Source organism: Triturus cristatus, chromosome 5_1 (genome assembly GCF_964204655.1).
Source record: "Triturus cristatus chromosome 5_1, aTriCri1.1, whole genome shotgun sequence".
Taxonomy (NCBI): domain Eukaryota; kingdom Metazoa; phylum Chordata; class Amphibia; order Caudata; family Salamandridae; genus Triturus; species Triturus cristatus.
In genome coordinates this window covers 136,159,286-136,172,388 of record NC_140587.1, presented here as the reverse complement: position 1 = coordinate 136,172,388, position 13,103 = coordinate 136,159,286, and the positions used below count along the sequence as shown (strand labels likewise).

At 48.6% G+C, this 13,103-nt stretch overlaps 1 protein-coding gene across 5 annotated transcripts in view; it reads right to left on the bottom strand.

Moving 5' to 3' along the window:
• LOC146830407 (microtubule-actin cross-linking factor 1, isoforms 6/7-like) overlaps nucleotides 1-13,103 on the bottom strand; it is a 456,496-nt gene that overhangs the window by 432,218 nt on the left and 11,175 nt on the right. The window contains exon 1 of one of the 5 annotated variants that reach the window (XM_085604591.1): nucleotides 3,267-4,240. The exons of 3 other annotated variants lie outside the window; for them this stretch is intronic. The gene's annotated coding sequence lies outside the window, so the exon portion shown is untranslated. Of the gene's footprint in view, nucleotides 1-3,266; nucleotides 4,241-13,103 lie in introns of those variants that run through there. One more of the 5 variants, XM_085604593.1, reaches the window with a different exon arrangement.

Here is a 13,103-nt window from a genome sequence, read left to right as displayed (position 1 = left end):
CAGGCATAATCGTGGCAAACCCTCCAAAGTCACAGACACCATGCTGCTGCAACAACAGGTTCACAGACACCATCCCAGCACATCCAACTAAACACAAGCCTAGCAAAGCCAACAGACTCACAGGCATAATCGTGGCAAACCCTCCAAAGTCACAGACACCATGCTGCTGCAACAACAGGTTCACAGACACCATCCCAGCACAGCCAACTAAACACAAGCCTAGCAAAGCCAACAGACTCACAGGCATAATCGTGGCAAACCCTCCAAAGTCACAGACACCATGCTGCTGCAACAACAGGTTCACAGACACCATCCCAGCACAGCCAACTAAACACAAGCCTAGCAAAGCCAACAGACTCACAGGCATAATCGTGGCAAACCCTCCAAAGTCACAGACACCATGCTGCTGCAACAACAGGTTCACAGACACCATCCCAGCACATCCAACTAAACACAAGCCTAGCAAAGCCAACAGACTCACAGGCATAATCGTGGCAAACCCTCCAAAGTCACAGACACCATGCTGCTGCAACAACAGGTTCACAGACACCATCCCAGCACAGCCAACTAAACACAAGCCTAGCAAAGCCAACAGACTCACAGGCATAATCGTGGCAAACCCTCCAAAGTCACAGACACCATGCTGCTGCAACAACAGGTTCACAGACACCATCCCAGCACATCCAACTAAACACAAGCCTAGCAAAGCCAACAGACTCACAGGCATAATCGTGGCAAACCCTCCAAAGTCACAGACACCATGCTGCTGCAACAACAGGTTCACAGACACCATCCCAGCACAGCCAACTAAACACAAGCCTAGCAAAGCCAACAGACTCACAGGCATAATCGTGGCAAACCCTCCAAAGTCACAGACACCATGCTGCTGCAACAACAGGTTCACAGACACCATCCCAGCACATCCAACTAAACACAAGCCTAGCAAAGCCAACAGACTCACAGGCATAATCGTGGCAAACCCTCCAAAGTCACAGACACCATGCTGCTGCAACAACAGGTTCACAGACACCATCCCAGCACAGCCAACTAAACACAAGCCTAGCAAAGCCAACAGACTCACAGGCATAATCGTGGCAAACCCTCCAAAGTCACAGACACCATGCTGCTGCAACAACAGGTTCACAGACACCATCCCAGCACAGCCAACTAAACACAAGCCTAGCAAAGCCAACAGACTCACAGGCATAATCGTGGCAAACCCTCCAAAGTCACAGACACCATGCTGCTGCAACAACAGGTTCACAGACACCATCCCAGCACATCCAACTAAACACAAGCCTAGCAAAGCCAACAGACTCACAGGCATAATCGTGGCAAACCCTCCAAAGTCACAGACACCATGCTGCTGCAACAACAGGTTCACAGACACCATCCCAGCACAGCCAACTAAACACAAGCCTAGCAAAGCCAACAGACTCACAGGCATAATCGTGGCAAACCCTCCAAAGTCACAGACACCATGCTGCTGCAACAACAGGTTCACAGACACCATCCCAGCACATCCAACTAAACACAAGCCTAGCAAAGCCAACAGACTCACAGGCATAATCGTGGCAAACCCTCCAAAGTCACAGACACCATGCTGCTGCAACAACAGGTTCACAGACACCATCCCAGCACAGCCAACTAAACACAAGCCTAGCAAAGCCAACAGACTCACAGGCATAATCGTGGCAAACCCTCCAAAGTCACAGACACCATGCTGCTGCAACAACAGGTTCACAGACACCATCCCAGCACAGCCAACTAAACACAAGCCTAGCAAAGCCAACAGACTCACAGGCATAATCGTGGCAAACCCTCCAAAGTCACAGACACCATGCTGCTGCAACAACAGGTTCACAGACACCATCCCAGCACAGCCAACTAAACACAAGCCTAGCAAAGCCAACAGACTCACAGGCATAATCGTGGCAAACCCTCCAAAGTCACAGACACCATGCTGCTGCAACAACAGGTTCACAGACACCATCCCAGCACAGCCAACTAAACACAAGCCTAGCAAAGCCAACAGACTCACAGGCATAATCGTGGCAAACCCTCCAAAGTCACAGACACCATGCTGCTGCAACAACAGGTTCACAGACACCATCCCAGCACAGCCAACTAAACACAAGCCTAGCAAAGCCAACAGACTCACAGGCATAATCGTGGCAAACCCTCCAAAGTCACAGACACCATGCTGCTGCAACAACAGGTTCACAGACACCATCCCAGCACATCCAACATCATCGTGAGCAATAACTCAGTATGGGCACAAAGACATGGGCGCCATTTATTCACAGCCAACAACCTCAAGGCATCGGCTCAGTTTAAATACAAAACTCAGAGGCGATTAAGGGAAAAACAGCAAACTGAGGGCAACCATCTGAACAAATTCAGTACCAATTTCACACATACCACAAATGGCAACAACCTAATATGCCAGTACAGTTACAAGCCTTACAGACACCACCCCCTATCAGCAGAGTAAACAGCCTCACGCGCACCTTCCAAAAGATGCACGGAACAACCTTAAAGACACATATGTCAGCATAGCTCAAATTCACCTTCCCAACAGCTTCACAGCCAACGAAAAAAAAATAGACCAACCTCACAGCCATCATTCAAGCACAGTCAGTCAACATCTTCACATGCAATATCATAGCACTGAAGGTAAACTTACTGACACTTTTCCATCTCAGTGAACGTCCGATCCACAACCCTGGCAACGCCATCACAAGCAAAATCCCAGCACAGACAACAGTCTAACTTGCACCACCACAGCACAGCTAATAATCTTCTAGCCTTTTCTTATTCCACATCGTGTGACCTTAGGCACCACCCACCACAAGAACCAGCATCCCATACACCGTGTAAACAGACAATACCCTTGGTAGGTCTCACTCAACGTTGTCAGACCCCATTCGAATTTACTATTCACTGTTCATTTACACCTGGGTGTTTGTTGCAACCTCTGTACACCCCTTCCTGTAAGAGAGTCGAATAAAATAAATACACCTCGAAATTCCACCGCCATCTTCATCGGTGCACTTCACAGATTGTTTTGCACCATGTGTTCCTTATTTCCTCCATGTTAGTATGAAATAAACACAACCAGCGCCGTAGCACCGCCCTCCACCGAACCCCCCCCCCCCCCCCCAATCAAAAGCTGAAAGAGCCCAGAAAGGGCCCTTCCTACCACCACCCAAGAGACGGGCCATCACACTGTACACAATGAAAACCAAAACAAGAAAACTCAGTACACAAACCGCGCCACCAGGCCAGGGTGTTGTGTGGACAGCGTGTGTCGTGGAATGTATCCGGGCTGCCTCGATCCTGCCTCTGGCTCCCAAACTCGTATCCGGTGGTCAGTGGACACTATGAAAACGCACTAGAAATTCAACTTTATAGATTTCCAATATACCACCCAGCGTGGCAGCAGGCACTCCCAGCTGCTGCACTGAAGCTCCAAGGCATGGTCTCCGTAGAAAGATTCCTAGAGTGAATCCGCAGGACGCCCCTCTAACGCCAAGACCCCCATGGGTCCAGGGCAGGCCTGCTCCCGGTCAGTGGCCAGTAGATCAACGACATTCAGAAAAGCAACGCGCGCTGGTCAGCTCCGCGACTCTTCAGAAACTCAGAACCACAAGTCTTTAGCAAAAAGTGAAAAAAAGATTCAAGCCACCCGCGCTGCTCCAAGAATGAAACCGTCGCAATATGAGGCTTCGCCAACTTCTGGGGTCATCACGAAGGCCTCGTCGGCTGCAAATCCCTTCCGCTGCACTTGAAGGCGCTGGCCTGTCACAAATCGGATTTTCTACTTACAGAGGCAGGTGGGGAGTCCCTGGAAAAGGCACGGTCCTGTTTGTTCTTCTTGGCTCCTATCCATTAGAGGCTACGGGCCCATGCTGGGTAGAAATGGAGGTGTGAACGGAAGGAGGGCCTGGGGTGCGCTTCGAACTCTGGGCCAGTATTGGGGTGTCCACTGCCAGCCCCCGAGCAGTGGGCTCCAAAGGCACCAAGTTCAGCGCTCCCGGAAGAAGTTCTGGTTGCCCTGGAGACAGGTGCGGGATGCAGGTCCGTGGTACCCCTCTGCCCTGGGATGCCTCGGGCCTTTCATGCCTCTTACTCGCTCGTCCCTCTGCCCAAACTCCCACACGGCGGGAGGACAGCGGACCCACGCCGCACACCCCCAGTAATACAATAAGCCTCTCCGGCTTAACCCCCGGCTCGCCGGAGACAAGGCGTTGCCGGGGAAACTCGGTGGGCTTTCTGAAGTATCCTGTGGTGGTGACGGGACAGCGGCGGGGGAGGGGGCAGCGGGACTGGGGGGTGACTACTCAGCAGTTGGTAGAAAGAGTGGACCATTTCCCAGCCGAAAAACAGCGCAAACAGGAGCCTTTTCTTCAGAAGAGCGGGGATGGGAAGTTGGTAAAGATAGCCGTGAGTCAACTTGTCATAGACAAGAGATGCCGAAGGGCGCACCGTGCATCGGAGGTTACACGGTATAGGGACAACTTTTTCAGGCAGTAGTCGCCAGATAAAATATTTTACTGTTCTTGAACCACTGTATGTGTCCCTTTTCTCATGGGACACACACTATATGACGTGCTTTCATGTTTAGAAGAATACATTTGTGTCAACTCAGGCGCCACACTGCAAGCACAGACTTTATTATTATTTTTTTTAAGGCGGACTGATACGTACTTTGCCCCCTCTACAAAACACCCTCTCTTTCGAATCCACCGCATCCCTCCCCCTCTACCCCCAAAAAAGAACTGTTTTTCTAAGCGTTCGGGCACAAAGTGACCGTAACGAGTAAAGCCCGCAGTTAACTGGAGGAAGTGTTTAACTATCCTTTGAGGGATGGGCAAACAGCGCGCATCCCCACGGGGATCGGCCGCTCCACACGGCGGCATCTGCGTTCCCGGAGAGGAGCCCGAGAAACATTAAACAACTTCGGGAAAGATCGGTCATTGCCAATATTTGAGCGACCACGGGGAGAAGCGGCCAGTCACTGCATTGGAAATGGAAGGCAGGCATTGGGGGGCCGAGGCACCCTCTTGCCTTTTTAGTCAACAGCAGTTTATTGGGATTTTAGACCAAACTGGGAGAAGGGGGGACAAGGAGCTAATGGAAGTAGGTCCTGAACCAGTGATCCTAAAGACAATGCATTAACACTATGATTGGTATCAGTTCCTAAAAAATAAATAAAAGGAAAAAGGGAAAAGGAAGACACACAACAACCTGGTAGGTTATGGGTGTTCTACAATGTCTCCAAAGTAGGTATGAGTATGCAAAGAAAGGAAAAGGTACTCCTGTGGGTTACTAGTTGTGCCCTCACACACCCTTGCGAGTGTCCAGCATCATCATTGGGCACTGCTCCTCGTGGGGGTGGCGCTGCAGTCCCTCACGGGCCCTACTGGAGGGCTCTCTGATGGAGATCTTTTAGGAGTTGCCACATTTGTGCATGTGGGTGTGTGGGGTTAAAAAGGTGCAAGTGGGTGAAGATTTAAAATAACCCAATAGGTACCCTGGTATGTTTATTCGGGGGTCCTATGGGTTAGGCTAAAAATATAGATCACGGGGATGGAGATGCACTTTATGCGAAAATGAGAGGGGAAAGGAAGCAAAAATCGATCCCGCAGCTCTCAACCCGCGTGATAGTGTCCCTAGTGTAATAGGTGTGCAGAATAGGTCGACATGTTTCGCGCTGTGAATTGGTCCCTAGTGAATCCCTAAGCGCTTCATCAGGACCAGTAGAAAGAGTAGGAGTATGAGAATCAGGGATGGAGAAACCCTATATTCTCCTAAAGATCTTTGTTGAGGTGTAGAACAAGTACTGTCGCTGGGATACGTTCTTATGCGTATACCCTGGTCACAGCCCTCCCCAAATTCGAAGAAGGCTGCTTCAGCGGTGGCTCGGGTGTAAGAAGGCAATTCTCTCCTTCCTTCGGTAAGCCAGAAACCTACCCGTCTTCCAAGACCGCCGGCTTACGGAAGGAAGAGAATTGCGCCACCCCCACGAGGAGCAGTGCCCAATGATGATGCTGGACACTCACAAGGGTGCGTGAGGGCACAACTAGTAACCCAAAAGAGTAATTTTTTCTTTCTTTGCATACTCATACCTACTTTGGAGACATTGCATAACACCCACAACCTACCAGGTTGTTGTGTGTCTTCCTTTTCCCCTTTTCCTTTTATTGGGATTTTAGGTCTGGCTTGACAGATCGGCCCTAGCGTGACCTAACCTGAGAAGATGGAAAAACGAGCATTGGCATAGCCAATAGGTCTTGCTTTTGGGCCCTTATAAGTATTTAGTTATGCAGCACAATATCCTTGGTGCAACAACAACTGTTGCATGGCAAACAATTATAAGGTCCCAAAGGCGAGACCTATTGGCTATGCCAATGCTTGTTGCTGTTTTTGTGCTGCAATATATAGGAATGTTATTTGTCACAGTTTACAGTTTGGATTAGATCATTGATGACACTATTGTTCATAGGATCACAACGTCTCCAGTGAAAACTACTTGCTGCCCAGGTCATGCCAGAGGGGTTCCTTTTCCAGTGGTTCTGCTGTCCTCTTTGAGCCGAAGGTCCTGCTGCAGTTGTCTCTTCCCTTTGTGCGTGTGGTTGTGGTTGTGTGTGTGGTTGTGTGTGATTGTGGGTGTGGTTCTGTGTGTGTGGTTGTGTGGTTGGTTGTGTGTGATTTTGAGCTCAATGTGGTGGTTTCTTTTTAATGTTATGGGTTTTGAGCAAACAGTGGAATTAATTGTGCACAAGAAACGGGGGACTAATCATTGGAGAGTGTTTTTTAATTTCATTTATGAGAAAAATTGTTTTTTAGATTTTGTGAAACTGTTCATGATACGATATATTTTTTCTTTACTCTAGAGTTACCCCTGACGAAGGCTTAAAGGCCGAAATGCATTGGGTTAAATATTATAATGAAATGTGCGAATCCGACATGCTGTATTAAAGGCTGTGGCATTATACACGCATTTGAATATCGGAAGAACCATGTTTCACCTATTTATCTAAACGGACAATAAACTTTACAAGGAAATTGATTAAAACGGACTAAAATGGATGACATTTTTTGGCTTACGATGTTTTTAATCTAACAAGTGGTGGTTTGCATCCTGGGACTGATATGCAAATATCAGCAAACTGACTATTGTTCATAGGATCACAACGTCTCCAGTGACAACTACTTGTTGCCCAGGTCATGCCAGAGGGGTTCCTTTTCCAGTGGTTCTGCTGTCCTCTTTGAGCTGAAGGTCCTGCTGCAGTTGTCTCTTCCCTTTGTGCGTGTGGTTGTGGTTGTGTGTGTGGTTGTGTGTGATTGTGGGTGTGGTTGTGTGTGTGTGGTTGTGTTTGTGGTTGTGTGTGTGTGTGTGGTTGTAGTTATGTGTGTGGCCGTGTGTGTGCGGGGTTGTGTGTGTGTGGGGTTGTGTGTGTGTGGGGTTGTGTGTGTGTGGGGTTGTGTGTGTGTGGGGTTGTGTGTGGGGTTGTGGTTGTGTGTGTATGTGGTTGGGTGTGGTTGGGTGTGGTTGTGTGTGTATGTGTGTGGTTTTATGTGTGCGGTTGTGTGTGTGTGGTTGTGTGTGTGTGTGTGTGTGTGTGTGTGTGGTTGTGTGTGTGTGTGTGTGTGTGGGTGTGGGTGTGTGACAGGAATACTAAAAGCATCTCAAAATATAGGAACAAACATCGAGTTTGGAGAAAGAGAAAGCATGTTGTAAGTCAAACGGGCGCAGCAAAAGCATTGACACAACAACAAAAACAAAACAAGATCACTTAGCGAAGACTGAGTGCTGATAATGGATACACACAGCCCATCATCTTAAGAGTTCAATTGCAACCAATGTGCACTCAAACCTGCCCCCTCCTTGTGAGTTGCACCCCATATTTCATGAGTTATAACTGCTGCACCCACCATAGCGCTTTGAGATCTAAAGCCCAACATAGGTCTAATCGACTAAACAGTCGCCAACATGCTTTGCTTTTAAAGAGAATGTGCTAAAAGTTTCCAGCTTCCTCATCATGTCCTCATGAAAGCGCCAACGAAAGGACTCCCTGAATGGTGCAACGGATATGAAGCAGCCGCTGCGATCAGAAATAAACACTGAACGTTGTCCAGTTTCACGGTAACATTGCCTTAATGTTCCTTAAGTCACAAAACAGTAATACTAAAAGCATCTCAAAATAAAGGAACACAAACATCAAGTTTGTGGAAAGAGAAAGCACGTTGAGGCAGCGATGGAAGATACATTTAAGGTGGGCGTGACATTGCCTGACGGAGATGCACCCACTGGGAGAATCCCGAACGCTTGTAAGCGCAAAGGTGGGGGGAGGGGCGTAGGCAGGGAGCAAGCAAGAGGGAAAGACAGATGGCGCTGAAGGCTGGCGGTGTGCGCGTGCACGCTTGCGTGAACGCAAGCTTGTCGCCAGCCATCAGCACTTTGAAAACTCACCTACTAAAGTCTCTCCGAGCAGCGCATGCGAGCTGACTCAGCGAGACCTAAAAATCAATAAGGGACAGAAGTATCTGGGGTTTAAAAGCGTGAGAGGGATGTCATTCGCATATGATCGGATCTTTCTTTCCCCCGCCGGTGTCACTATACCCTGCAGTCCATCACACGGTCTACTGGTCACTGCCGGAGGGTCCGAGGCTAGGAAAAGATGAGTGGGGACAGCCAGCATCCCAGTCTGGTCCCCTGTGTATCGCGAATGTTTAGGACATGAATCCCCTGCAGGTTATTTGAGCGGCGGGATTAGAGTATATCCACTACATTGTAGCCATGAAAACTAGCCCTAGTGCCGCTCAGTGCGGCGTACGGATCAGGTATCCCCATTCCACGCCATCAAACCCCTTTTCGCCATGGAGTGAGATGAGCATCTTCTTATGATTATCAGTATGCAATTGCCACAAGACATGTACCAGCATGTGAAATCTCGCAGGCACCGGCGGGGCTAACAGAGACTAAGAAGCTACCACAGGGGCAAATGGTTTAGCAAGAAGCTCACACTGGGCGATGATGGCATCTGGGGGCCCCGTGGGGGGATCCCCGTGCTTCTGGGTGCCTGACTTCACCATGGGTGCCGTCCTCTATCCACAAGATGGAGCCCAGCATGACCTCAAGATCATTTAAACAGACTTTGCGGAGCACACAGCTTATACAACGCTATTCAGCAGGATCAAAAACACCAATCCAAACACAATTCAATTGATTTCTAATAATCGTCTTCTTTTAATTCCGTTAATTCCAATCCCTTATGCATAGGGGATTGGAATTAACGGAATTAAAAGAAGACGATTATTAGAAATCAATTGAATTGTGTTTGGATTGGTGTTTTTGATACTGCTGAATAGCGTTGTATAAGCTGTGTGCTCCGCAAAGTCTGTTTAACTGTCTAACCAATCCTTAGGATTGAGTTTAGGGAAGTAGGGTGTTCCCTTCCCCAAAATCTTTTTGGAGGCACCAGAAGGCTGAATAATATAAGAGAAGAAAAATAGCGCTATTACCTTTTACACCCAACAGTATGACCTCAAGATCAGCCCGGGGATCCAGCATGCCGCTTCCCCCACCACCATCTGGCCTTCTACCCCTATGGACATCTCCAACTCGGGGATCCCTCCAGACCCAAGACCACCACCCTTAAGTGCAACACCACCTGAACACCTGGCTGAACGTTGGCAAGAATTTCCTGCTCTGTAAATATACAATATATTTATATAAGCCTAATCGCTGTTAAAATGTAATCCTGAGTGAATTTGCTATTTGTATATATATATCTCTAACCACTAGTATATGTAGTAGACCTTTGTACTTACTACCACTCCTATGTGATTTTAGAGTTTATCTGTTTGTATCTCTTCCTTGAGTGAATTTATAACTTGTACATTTGCAATTTTTCCCTCCTTTCACTCCACTTGTATATTTGCAAAAAAAAATTCTCTGTTTGTATCTCTTATGTAACTCATGTAATCCAAAATCCTTATGTAACGCAACCGGTTCTTTTGTAAAGCGCTCTGACACCTTCGGGTAATGTTCGCGCTATATAAAATCACATTAAAGAAATAAATAAAAATATGGTTCCTGGAAGACCGGCCCAGGACAAAGCCCACCTGCGATTGATGTATAAGACTAGGCAAGACCTTTTAAGGAGGGTCCCGAGCACCTTGGTCAGAATTTTCATATCCGAAATCAGGCAATAGCTAGCACCATGAGTGGGGTCCTTGTTGGCTTTCAGTAGGAGACAGACGATGGCTTTGTTGTATTCCGAGGGGAAGCCACCACATTCCTCAGCAGCCTTGAAGACTTGACATAGGAGTTGGGCTACTAATAGTGTCTTTTGCTTATAGAGCTCTATGGGAAAACCATCACCCCATGCAGTGTTGTTGTATGGAATTTCTGAGATAGCTGTTGCAATCTCTTCCTCCCTTACATCTCCGTCAAGCTGTTGTCTGCCTACCTGTGACAAGGTCAGAAGACGGACGTTGGCTATAAATGCATTCTCATCCCATAGGTCAGGTTGTGCCTCTGCTCTATACAAGATGCACACCCAATGCTATCGGCATTGGGTGTGTAAGCAGGCTACCATCTGTATCCCTTTCGCTGATATGGCAATTGGGACTCGTGCTGGTGGAACTCCACAGAGAGAAGCCTGCCCGGCTCCGCGTCCTGCTCAAAATGCCGCATTGTCAGTCCCAAGAGGGCATACTTTACCTTAGATGTAAACAGCGTGTTCAAGTCCTTTCCAGCTGGCGGAGGAGTGTGGAGGAGGGGGCTGTTGCGTAAATTTGACCTTTAAATTCCGCACGGTCTGCTCTAGATGCCGTTGTCAATCAGACCGTTCCCATTTATGGATCGTGGGGGTAGTGAATACATCAAATTTCCCTGCAGGACAGCTGTTCCCGCTGCCCAAAGTGTTTGTGTGGAGGATACTGTCCCCTCATCCTCAGCTATGTACCTGCACAGGTGGTCTGCATGCCTCTGTTTTTCCAGAGGTTGTTTGTAAGAAGACACCTTGAGGCAGCATCACTGCAACACTGTGGCGACATGTCCATGATCTAAATTCAGTACAGTCAGAGCGTGATCCACAATCACCCCTTCCAGGATTGTGCAATCCTGCAGGGCAGTCAGAGTAGCATAGCCCACAGGAAAATAGTCAGTCCCAGAATAGGTCCCCCGTGTATCCCGGACACAAAAGTGGATTCCAGTCTTGGGGTTGTGCAAGTCACCAGGAGTCTGTGAGGCCATAGTCCGACATGACGTCCGTCTCTCGCATTTGCTTTATCATAGCCTCCTGTCCCATCTAAGTACGCAACTAAGGCCAGGTTTCAATATCTACCCACCACCAGTTGGGGGGGGGGGACTGAATTCCACAAAAAGTTGAGACAGAGAAGACAGAAGTTGGCTCTGTTGGCATTTGGTGCATTATCGATCCTACCGCCGTCATCGTACCCATGGTTCTGAGATGCGGGAACACTCTGTGGACACCCACGTTTTTTGGACCTAGCATTGTAATGATTTTCTCAGCAGTATAGTGACCCCACGCTTTTCATGATGCTTTGGGTGGACCATGCGTACCAGTGGGACCAGGTGTTCCTACACCCGTAACTTGCACTGATGACCTTCCCCACCAAATCCACTGTCAGTTTGTCCAATTCCAAACGAGAGAGGTGAGTGCAAGTGCAATGTCAGGAAATGTTGTGGCCATATATTCCAGAACCAATAGCAGCCAGTGTGTCTAGAGCCAGGTATGAGCCATCTGACCCCCAACAAGAGGACCACCACAACCAACAGGGAGTCGGTGGCAGGGCAACAGAGGGAGCGGGAAAAGGAGATGGCTGAGAATGCGAGAGAACTAGTGGTCCCAAACTACAGGAGGCCAACACAACGGGGGGGGGGGGGGTTAGGGGCAGGATTAGGTCTGGGCTAACCACCGTTGGGATGCCCTCAGTGAGTATGTTCCTGGACTTGCAAAGAAAAGGTGCACCAACAACTGCAGAAAATTGCACACAAAAAAAGAGAAAGAAATAGAAAAACACCAACAAATAAATGAAACTGAGGCCAGTGCTAGAAAAGAGTACTTCGGCAACAGTCCTTGATCCCAGAGCTTCCCGTGTCTGGCCCTCTTCCTTTACCCAACTTTTAATGGGCGGCTTCCTTTCCAACTGAGTTAGCCACAGCACCCCTTGGCCTGGTAACATATTACCACAAGTACTCCAAAAAACATGAGAACTCCCTCTGTAGCCACTTGAAAGTAAGGAAAAGAGTGAGTGGCAAAGAGACACAGTCAAAGCGGAGGCCGGGATATCCTCCATGAAGAGTTCAAAAGTCCCAGCCACCCTTCTTTGTGTGTCTCTCACCGTGTAACCAGTTAGGTCTTACCCACAACAATGGTGAAAGGTAGGCCACAATAACCTGTCCACCTGCAGCTCCTCCCTGGAGTAAACCGTCCATAGGCACACTCAGGTCTTTAGGGAGAGAGCGGGATTTATCTCTGCCTCTGCCAGGAGCGATGGAAGAAACTTTGCTGCCCTTCTCCTCCCACCGTCCGAGAACTGACTCCAGTTGATGACTGCTGCCCCATGTTGGTCTGGGCAGCCGAGCCCCTAGTCGACGCAGTGGCTGCAGCCAGTGGGGAGCCTGACATGTCCATCTCAGTAGTATCCAGCTGGTCCAGAAGTTGTTCGAGTTTATCCGGCTCTGTAAATTCCCTGTGAATAGCATTAATTGTAATCAGCATGGTAGCAGGCTCCAAGAGGCCATAACTCATTTCTAACCCCTGAAGCTGCAGTTGTAGAGCCAGGACATAAGTTTTGTGCCCTGCAAGAAGTCAGCAGGGTTGTATATCTTTCAGTCCTTATAAATGAATGGGCCATTGTTGCATTTCACTGCCATTATAAGCTGAAGAGCCTGCTGGCGGCAAGAAGATGATGGGCCATGGCACAGTACCAGGTCTAGTGGTCTATGAGAGGATCCTATAGACCTTCTGAAATTCCAGAGAAGAAAACGTCAGGCCAGCAAGTTGCAGAAGAAAGGACACCAGAAAACATTCGAATTTCTCCGACTCTAGACCCTCTGGTAT